Raw genomic sequence first — 11,679 nt, forward strand, 5'->3', positions numbered from 1 at the left:
AGAACGGCATGGCATAACGGACTGGCTAAGAATAAGGGCGTAGAATGTAACCATCCAATGAAGAATACCAAAGCTCAACCTCGATGACCCCAAACTTCTTGCCCCTCTTGGCGCCGGGCCATTGCTTCCCATGATAGACATCGACACGTCCTCTATTCGGTCACCCTCCAGAGTTTCCATGCTGATGGACAGGCAGGAAAATCGGTGGGGAGTGACGTTCAACTAAAAGCGTTCAAACCGGAAAGCAATCTAGGCGTCCAAAGGCCACTTTCCATGAGAAGTAGACTCGTGAACTCATGCCTTGAAATTACTGATCTCCTTTGCCAACTCTACGTACAGCTCAGAAAGACTGCTAGGGATGGACTCAGCATATTGGAGATGCTGGGCAGAAACAACACCACCCAACGAAAGCACTAGTAGAGCAGCGAAGAAGACCAACAAAGGTATGTGTCTAGTAGCAACAATGGGAGAGGAGCGGCATCATGTAACTGACTCCTTTTCAATTAGGGAGATCCAAAAAACAATCCACGAATTGAAAAAGCCCAGCACTATAGAGTAACTGACAGTACATGGGGTTTTGTAGTACAAAATGTGTTATGGGCCCGAGCGTAGGATCGCGTCACGGGTCGTTCCACGGCAGGAACCCCTGATCTTCCCTTGCCTTTGGTCTTACGCACTGACCCTATTTTGCCTATCTAGTGGGTGATTTGTCCAAGAGACCACCCGAACTCTCCCTTGGGGTGATTTGTCCACGAGACCACCCAAACTCTCCTCACTCTTTTCTTGGCTGGAAAACTGAATGTTTTATTTCAATTCGTAGCTCCTTAAATAGGAGATTATAGAAGGAACTTCCTAATTAAACTCAAACTCCAATTTGAACTCAAACTCCTAATTACCTACTCCTAATGGTAACTCACTCTTACTTAAGATAAGATTAGATAAAGATAAGGGATAAGGTAAGGTGGTGGCGAGTTGGCATATTCAGATAAGGATGGGCCCACCCCTATGAGCTGTCGCGTGGGCCCCGCCCTGCTGCTGCTACCGGGTGCATGCACGCGGCTCATGGTGCCCTGCCGCGCGTGCGGGCGTGCAGTGCTGCTGCAGCGCAGTGCGTGCGCGCGGCTCATGGTATCGCTGCCTTGCGGCGCCGGCATGTGCGCGGTGCGTGCTGCCGTGCTGTGCGCACTGCTACCTGGCGGTGCGTGTCGCGCGCCATGGTGCCGCTGCCGTGTGGTGTCGGCGTGTGCGTGCAGCGCCCTGTCGGGCGGTATGTGCCGCGTGCTGCCAGCCTGCTATGCGGCGCTGCCGGGCGGTGCGTGCCGCTAGGCGGCCCGCTGTGTGTGCTGCTGCCTATGGCTGTGCCGCCGTGCATTGCCGGGTGGTGTGTTCATAACAAAATGTGCCCAAGCCGAATAGTTTACCGTTGACTTGGAGGCATCCGTCTTTGGTTCGTGGCACCTGAAGGACACGGTAAGCTCCACACGACCATACAAGCACATTAGCTCTTTCGCTTCCACTATGTCATATTCACTGCCCTTCCCTTGGGACACCGACATCAGAAGCCAAAAACCCCTCCCACCATCAACCATTTTTGTAGACTCATAGTCTCATACTCTAAAAGCAGCTTGGCCATATCAACTTTCTTCACAAAATCAATGAAATGACATTCAAACTTCACAGCTTTCTTATGTCCGTAGGGAGCCATTACTAACAAAGATAGATGCATCGAAGGAAAAGAAGGGAACAGGGAAACAGAAGGCGAAAACGACTGCAAACTAAGGCACTAACAGGACTTAAACAAAGAAAGTTAAGGCAAGTACAACAAGGAACCGAACAATGTCCTTTTATAGAAGCTTCACACGGGCCTAGTAGCCCAAATAGCACCATGGTAGACTGAATGAAATGATTATCACTCACTCATTGTCGCATAGCCAAAAAAATTGGTGGTTACTGTTAATTGTAGAACAACAGCAGAAGAGGAAGAAGAAGAGAAGAGAACAAGTCTGAGAATGGGTGGCAATAATGTTCTCTACCAACCCTAGAAGCTAACTTATATATTCACAATAATAGATTAAACAAAAGGACTAGAATGCCCTTGATTAGTGATGGGACACCAAGGCATAATAAAGAAAGATAAAACAAGATTAGGCCCAATAACTAAAGGCCCATAATAAACTAAGAAACTTGAACATAAAGGGTAAACTAGGCCCACAATCACTTAACCACTCGAACCAACACTCTCCCTCAAGCTAAGCATGGATATCAATCATGTTTATCTTGCCAAGTAAGCCTAAGAATTTCACTAAAGATAGTCCTTTTGTCAAAACATCTGCAACCTGGATCTCAGTAGGAGTATAGGGAATGCAAAGGTTTACCCGATACAATCCTCTCTTTAACAAAGTACCGATCAATCTGAAGGGATGGGATATCCATCTCATGGACGCCCAAATCTTGCGGAATGGATAGGGCGAATTTCAAAAATTTCTCCCATCTTTGCAAGGAATCAAATTCCCTATTTCAGAAAACATATTTTCAATGATCAATCTTGAATCAAGAACCAAATCAGATCTGAACCAAAAGAAGTAGGAGGGAGGATATACTTGATACAGAGAATCAAAATCTCCCAATGGAGGTGTTCACGCCCAAGGAGGATCCAAAATCTGCTCCTACTGAAGATGGCGCAGTGAAGGATGGAGCAGAATCAGCAACGTTCTTCCAAAAGAACTTGACCCTTCGCAAGAAACAACTGGATGGCTTGTGGGTACAACTCCAACCAATCTTTTCCAAAAAGATTAGAATCAAGATCAAATCTTGATTTCTCCCATGAACTGGAGATCGAACTAAAGGGAATGGCAATGACAGGAAGGAGGCGGCATGAGAGAATTCGCAATATGCAGGAAATCTCTCTTTCTGTGATTTCTTTGCTCTGAAGAGAATTGAACCTCAATCACACAAAAAAAACTATCTTCGCCCCTTTCTTCTTTCATAATCTTAAAGGGATCAGCTCCTAATCAGATTAGGAGTTGCTAATCCAAATCATATTTGGGTTAAAAGTCCCTTTAAGTGATAAGGAATAATCCTTATCTTATCTGCAGATCAGATCAGCCATCTCCTAATCTAATTAGGAGGTTTCCAGATCTAAATCACATTTAGATCTTGGACTCTCTAAGTAGATAGGGTCTAAAGCCCAATCCCATCAGTTGATCCACGTCAGAATTCGCCCCCTTTAATTGACTGATCAAATCAGTCCAGTTCGAAATGGGCTTAAGGCCCATTTAAGGTTATGTACTCAATTAGCCTTCCAAACTACTGCCCAGTTGGGCTTCCTTGTATGGCGTGGGACCCAAACATTGATCTACACATCAGCCACATGGGTTCAGCCCAGCCTTTGTTACAAGGCCTGGCCGAATACACTGTTATGGACAGTGCACCCCCTGAATCCCATCTTATGGACACTATTGGCTCAACACTTACCCTAAGTGGTCCCTGGGCCAAGCCACCTTGTAATACCCAAGGACTGTGGGCAGATTAAATATTAGCCCATCAGGTATTATCCTTAATGGTCTTCCACTTAACCTCTTAGCCCATAATGATCATACACTGCCCGACAAGAGAAGGACCTCTCCCTCGGCTACAAGGAACAATGTTGCACTCTCTACTTATATGGATCTTGGGAATTAAAACCTTTTTTCAAACATTTTAGAAACCATAATATATACTTTTATATCTCATATAAAATATACTTTCCAAAAACAAATCTCAACGGTTGAAATCAGCTGCCAGCAGTCTTGGTTTCCATTAGAGAGAGTGCATCCCCGATCATTACCTTTGTTCGACAAAGGGGCTGATCCTTTCACTATGATCACCCACTCAGATGAATTCTCGGATTGTCCCAACATACCCAGGTTTTGACCCTTGCTAAGGATCTCACTGATTGGTACATCAAAGACAGCCCAATCCGACATCTAGTGTAGTATCATAATCGAGTCTAGGGGTTAGGTGTAACTTTCCAGTTTTGCACATCTATCTCCAAGGTCCAAGGCAATACTGAAAATCTGGTCTGGTTCAAAGGTTCTATTAATCCTACACTGTATGTGCCTAGGGTCTCACCCTGGCAGCTAAGACAGGCCACCCCAACCGACTTGGTGGCACTACAGTGTCAGCCTTGTCAGATAGGTCTCCCCAGATCGATTCACTGGCTGTGAACATTCTAAACTAACACGAGTCTCATTAAGTGTCCAGTTTAAGGGCATTACACAGAAACATACAAAAGGAACATGAATCAAATATGTACTTTTATTCATTTACAATAAATTCATAAAGTACATCATTCTTGATTGAAGGTAAGGGCATACAAAACTGTCTAACAACTCCCACTTGCACTTAGGTCCAATCAGGTACTAGCCGGAGTCCCATGCTTTCCACGTGTTTCTCAAACACTTTCTATGATAGTGGCTTCGTCAATGGGTCTGCAACATTTTCCGCTGACGTTACCTTCTGAATCAGGATGTCCCCTTTACCAACAATCTGCCGCAGTACGTGGTACTTCCTCTCGATGTGCTTCGACTTCGAGTGGGCTCGTGGCTCCTTAGCCTGAGCAATGGCTCCATTGTTGTCACACAACAATGGAATGGGTGATGTGCTGGACAGAACTATTCCCAACTCATGAACGAACTTCTTCATCCACACGGCTTCTTTGGCAGCCTCACTTGCGGCAATGTATTCAGCCTCGGTTGTGGAGTCTGCTGTTGACCCATGTTTGCTGCTTTTCCAGCAAACAGCACACGATCCTATCGTGAAAACATATCCAGATGTAGACTTTCTATCATTCGGATCCGACTGGAAATCTGCATCTGTAAACCCTTGGATCTATAGTGAACTACCATTGAATACCAGACAAAACTCTTTTGTCCTTCGAAGGTACTTAAGTATGCATTTCATAGCAGTCCAATGCTCCTGCCCTGGGTTGGCCTGGAATCTGCTTAGTACACTCACTGCCTGGGCGATGTCAGGACGAGTGCATAGCATGGCATACATGATGCTCCCTACGGCTGAGGCATAGGGAACGTCTTTCATGCTCTCGATCTCCTCAGAGGTCTTTGGAGACATTTTCTTGGAGAGATTGACTCCATGCCTGAAAGAAACATTTCCTTTCTTGGAGTTTTCCATGCTATATCTCTTGACTATTTTGTCAATATAAGCAGATTGGGATAATCCTATTATCCGCTTCGATCTATCTCTATAGAGTCGAAGACCCAGTATATAGGAGGCTTCTCCAAGGTCTTTCATGGAGAATTGCTGTGATAGCCATACTTTTATCGTAGTTAACATTCCTACATCATTCCCAATGAGTAGAATGTCATCTACATACAGAACCAGAAACGTAACCTTGTCACCACTGGTCTTTCGCTAAACACAGGGTTCATTCGGGTTTTGCTCAAAATCAAACTTTTTGACCGTAGAGTCAAATCGGATGTTCCAACTTCTAGAATCTTGCTTCAATCCATATATAGATCTATTCAACTTACAGACCATGTGTTCCTGACCCGCAGCTACAAAACCTTGCGGTTGCTGCATATAGATATTTTCAGTAAGATCTCCATTCAGGAACGCAGTTTTGACATCCATCTACCAAATCTCATAGTCATAGTAAGCTGCTACAGCTAGTAGGATCCTAATGGATTTAAGCATAGTCACAGGCGAAAAGGTTTCCTCATAATCGATGCCTTCTTTCTGAGTGTATCCTTTTGCCACCAGACGAGCTTTGTAGGTCTCAACCCTGCCATTGGGGCCCTTCTTCCTCTTGTAGATCCATTTGCAACCAATTGCTTTTACCCCGGAGGGCGGATCCACTAGAGTCCAGACTCCATTGGTCTCCATTGAGTCCATCTCAGCTCTCATGGCATCTACCCATTTAAGGGAGTCTATGTCCAACATAGCTTCCGTATATGTTATGGGATCCTCTTCACTAGTCAAGGTTTCAACCAGGTAACTATCCTGATCGTAACCAAAACGGACCGGTGGCTTGGACACCCGGGTAGATCTTCTAGGTTGGTCACTACCTGGAACTTGTGGAACACCTCCCACTGCATCTGAGCTCTCCTCATCAAGAACAATTTCCTGATGCAGATTGTCCAGGATGTAGTCATTTTCCAAGAATAGTGCATTCCGACTGCAGAACATCTTTTGCTCACTTGGATCATAGAATAGGTAGCCCACTGAACCTTTTGGGTAGCCTACGAATAGGCAACAGCTGGTCTTGGATTCCAATTTGTCTGGATTCATTCTTTTAACGTGAGCCGGACAACCCCAAATCTTCAAGTGTCGTACACTTGGTTTCTTTCCGGTCCAAAGCTCATAAGGAGTCTTAGGAACCGATTTGGTTGGAACCCGGTTCAGCACGTATAGCGCAGTCTCTAATGCGTATACCCAAAAGGATGTGGACAACTTTGAATGGGTGAGAAGTGACCGGACCATATCCAATAAGGTCTTATTCCTCCTCTCTGAAACACCGTTAAGTTGTGGTGTAGTAGGAGGAGCCAACTGTGATACTATCCCATTGTCCTTTAAGTAGTCCCTGAATTCGTCAGAGAGATACTTGCTACCTCGATTTGATCGAAGGGCCTTAATTTCTCTCCCTAACTGTTTCTCGACCTCTTGCCTGAACTCTTTGAACTTTTCAAAAGATTCAGACTTGTGTCTCATTAGGTATCGTAACCATATCGTGAAAAATCATCGGTGAATGTAATGAAATACACGTGTTGGTTACGGGTCCTAACACTCAGGGGACCACATACATCAGTATGTATAAGGTCAAGCGTGCCTATACATCTTTCAGGCTTATCGTTAAATTGCCTCTTTGTCATCTTACCCTGAAGGCAAGGCTCACAAGTGGGAAGATCTTCTACAGTTAGAAAATCCAAAGGACCATCCTTTACCAGTCTTGTGATTCGGTTAATACCAATATGGCCAAGTCGGTAATGCCACAGGCACGTGGGATTAACTGTATCACGTGCTCTTTTCTTGGGGTTTTCAGCCGACGTAGTTTCGGCTATGTTTGTTTCTAGAGAAGGATGTAGAACATAGAGACCATTCTCCAGTTCCCCATATGCGATGAACTTATTGTTTCTTTTAATAGTAATCATATTACTGAAAAAGACAGAATATCCATCCGCACATAGTTTTGAGACAGAAATCAAATTTCTTCTTAGATTTTGCACAAAAAGACAATCTTTAAGTACAATATTTCCTTCTCTAAATTTTAAGTCTACGGTGCCTATTGCCGTAGCTGCAACATTTGTAGAAGTCCCCAAGTAGAGCATCACTTCTCCATCATTCAGCCTTCTGCTTACCTTGAACCCTTGCAGTGAGTTACATGCATGAGTTGAAGCCCCAGAGTCAATACACCAGGACGCAGAAGTCACCAATAAGTTGGTTTCTATGACACAAGACTCGAAATTACCTTTCTTGGATTCCAGGTATTGAGGACAGTTCCTCTTCCAATGGCCGATTTGTTTGCAGAAGTGACATGCATCTGCTGTCCTGTCCTTCTTCTGCTTCTTGGGCTTGGTAGTCTTCTTTTGAGGCTTCTTTGCCTTCCTCTTTTTCTTGCCCATTTTGTTAGCTTCAACAAACATTACCACAGGCTCATCCTTCTTAAGTTAGTCATCGGCCCTTTGCAACATATTGCTTAGCTCTTGGACGCTGACATTCAGCTTGTTCATGTTGTAGTTTAATATGAACCCATTGAAGGAAGAGAGCAAGGAGTTTAGAATGGCATCTACTTGAGTTCCAAGATCTAGCCCGGATCTAAGGGCTTCCAGCTCGTTAATGTAACCCATCATCCGAAGACGATGGTCGTGAACTTTTTGCCCCTTGGACATCTGAGCGGTCATGAACATTTTCAAGAACTTCTGCCGAGTAGAACGGTTCTGCTTTTCATACATTGTTTTCAAACTGTCCAATATGTCCATAGCGAGTTCGATCTGATCAAACTGCCTCTGTATTGAGTTGTCCAATGAAGCAACGACATAGCAGCGGGCTAGGGAGTTTTTATCCTCCCATTCTTGGAATTCTCTCCTACGGGCTTCAGAAGCCCTATCACCCAGACGTTCCGGGGCAAGAGACTTGACTACCTTGTCCAGTTTTTCAGATGTTAAAACCAGCATTAGGTTACGGTACCGGTTGGCATAGTTTGGGCCCTTAAGCTTGTTGTCGTCAAGAAGCTTTGCAAATTGTCCGTTTGCCATTTTCTGATAAAACAACAAATATCAGTCCACAACCTTATTTGATTCATGTTCAAGTCATAGATATGGATTTTAATCTATGTTCCATTTCCATTTATTTCATCTCCGAGTTTTCCCTCCTGCTCAGGGACAGAGACAACGACTTGTCTCTGGAAATGTGGGAAACCACATAGGGTGCATGGAGCCAACTATTTCAGCTGCAAAACCCCACCACCTTTCTGTGAAGGATCACATCCACTCATCATATGAGTTTTCTCTTTGGCCTCTACCAGACAAGGTTCAGAGCCGTTTTCAGGTAAACATTTCTGTCCAGTGAGTGCTTACCCATCATATTCGTGAACGGCAAGGTACCGTGAGAGAGTTCCCATTTTCTGGTGAAACCCCTCCCACATCGGTCTATGACGCCCCTATCATCTTATGAAACACTTAGACAAGCCCAACAGCAAATGGATAGCCCATTTTCTGGTGCATTTCCTCATCACTGAAGGACCCATCCTCATGCTAATGATGGAAGGCCTTTAGAGAGTTCATCATATAAATCTCCCTATCACATGCACTCATATTTACTGGAGGGAACAAGAATTACACCCTAGTTTATTTTAGGTCAAACCAGAGTGGCTCCCATTGACTTTCATAAAGCCAAATTTCGGTGGGCCTAAATCGGCTAGGGTTCCGCATGTAACCTCTTTAGGAGGTGTGGGGCCCACCATTGAGGGAGGTCATCAAATGACCAGCAGGGACACCATGGCAATGATGTGCATTTAGCCATGGTGTGCACAAGAGCCACTATCGAATCTGCATGGGCCAAGCACTTATGGTCCATGAACGTAGCACATCACACACATCCATACATCACATGTAGGGAGGAATTGATCCAATCAATTAATTATCTGTAATAGCCCATTTGAAGCCCATTTTAATTCATAATATTAACAGTTAACAACATCTAGGTATATGGGCTGAATCAGGGTTACACGGTTCGGCCCATATAGCTTGTTCCTTTAAAGTAGGCTTTTGGCAGTTTTAATAGTTTAAAACTGGGCCTTACAGGTTGGGCCGAATTAACCATTTAATTAAACATCAATCCTTAGGCCCATTTGTGGGAAAATTAGGGCTGACTTTCTGCCTTGAATAAACCCTAGATTCGGTCCAAACAATTTGAACCAATCTTGGTTCGAATGGGTCTAGGGTTTGATCTTTAATTCAAGAAAATAATCTGAATTTAAAGAACTGATAAAAGAAAACAAGAATCAATTAATCCGGAGCTGTCCGTACAATCCATCCTGCAAAACAGAGGTTAGATCACAGAATGCAGTTTCATAAACTGCAAATCGTAGGTAGCGAATGTCCCATCTGCGAAATCTCCTTCCTTGCGCCGCCATATTCGATCCAAAATTAAATTAAATAGAAAACATAATTTCTATTATAATTACATCAGATCGAATACCTGATACATTGAGTCTAAAAATAAAAAAAAAAAATATTTATAGACCAAATGTAATGAATAAATCAAGAAACTGCAAATCTTGCAAGTTCCCTGCACAAACTAGGAATTCGATCTCCTCTTGTACGAACAACCCATAAATCAAGAAAATCATAAAGAACTATTCTAAACAATAATCAGATTTATATAAAATTAATTTCAGATTATTCGCCCAATAATTTTGGGAATAAATTTCCCAAAACCCATATCTACGCAAATCGGGTAGAACACCTTCTGCCCATTTGATTCAAGATTTGAACCATGGCTTTGATACCACTGAAGGGATGGGATATCCATCTCATGGATGCCCAAATCTTGCAGAATGGATAGGGCGAATTTCAAAAATTTCTCCCATCTTTGCAAAGAATCGAATTCCCTATTTCAGAAAACATATTTTCAATGATCAATCTTGAATCAAGAAGGATGGAGCAGTGAAGGATGGAGCAGTGAAGGAAGGATCCAAAATCTGCTCCCACTGAAGATGGCGCAGTGAAGGATGGAGCAGAATCAACAACGTTCTTCCAAAAGAACTTGACCCTTCACAAGAATTAACTGGATGGCTTGTGGGTACAACTCCAACCAATCTTTTCCCAAAAGAATGGAATCAAGATCAAATCTTGATTTCTCCTAAGAACTGGAGATCGAACTAAAGGGAATGGCAATGACAGGAAGGAGGCGGTAGGAGAGAATTCGCAGTATGCAGGAAATCTCTCTTTCTGTGATTTCTTTGCTCTGAAGAGAATTGAACATCAATCACACAAAAAAAACTATCTTCGCCCCTTTCTTCTTTCATAATCGTAAAGGGATCAGCTCCTAATCAGATTAGGAGTTGCTAATCCAAATCATATTTGGGTTAAAAGTCCCTTTAAGTGATAAGGGATAATCCTTATCTTATCTGCAAATCAGATCAGCCATCTCCTAATCTAATTAGGAGGTTTCCAGATCTAAATCACATTTAGATCTTGGACTCTCTAAGTGGATAGGGTCTAAGCCCAATCCCATCAGTTGATCCACTTCAGAATTCGCCCCCTTTAATTGACTGATCAAATCAGCCCAGTTCGAAATGGGTTGAAGGCCTATTTAAAGTTATGTACTCAATTAGCCTTCCAAACTGCTGCCCAGTTGGGCTTCCTTGTATGGCGTGGAACCCAAACATTGATCTACACATCAGCCACATGGGTTCAGCCCAGCCTTTGTTACAAGGCCTGGCCGAATACACTGTTATGGATAGTGCACCCCCTGAATCCCATCTTATGGGCTCTATGGGCCCAACACTTACCCTAAGTGGTCCCTGGGCCAAGCCACCTTGTAACACCTAGGGACTGTGGGCAGATGCAAGATTAGCCCATCAGGTATTATCCTCAATGGTCTTACACTTAACCTCTCAACCCATAATGATCATACACTGCCTGACAAGAGAATGACCTCTCCCTCGGTTGCAAGGAACAGTGTTGCACTCTCTACTTATATGGATCCCGGGAATTAAAACCTTTTTGCAAACATTTTAGAAACCATAATAAATACTTGTATATCTCATATAAAATATACTTTGCAAAAACAAATCTCAACGGTTGAAATAGGCTGCCGGCGGTCTTGGTTTCCATTAGAGAGAGTGCATCCCCGATCCTTACCTTTGTCCGACAAAGGGGCTGATCCTTTGACTATGATCACCCACTCAGATGAATTCTCGGATTGTCCCAACATACCCAGGTTTTGACCCTTGCTAAGGATCTCACTGATTGGTACATCAAAGACAGCTCAATCCGACATCTAGTGTAGTATCATAATCGAGTCTAGGGGTTAGGTGTAACTTTCCAGTTTTGCCCATCTATCTCCAAGGTCCAGGGCAATACTGGAAATCTGGTTCGGTTCAAAGGTTCTATTAATCCTACAATGTATGTGCCTAGGGTCTCACCCTGGTAGGCCACCCCAACCAACTTGGTGGCACTA

The sequence above is a fragment of the Nelumbo nucifera genome, chromosome 2 (genome assembly GCF_055504915.1).
Source record: "Nelumbo nucifera cultivar China Antique chromosome 2, China Antique-T2T, whole genome shotgun sequence".
Taxonomy (NCBI): domain Eukaryota; kingdom Viridiplantae; phylum Streptophyta; class Magnoliopsida; order Proteales; family Nelumbonaceae; genus Nelumbo; species Nelumbo nucifera.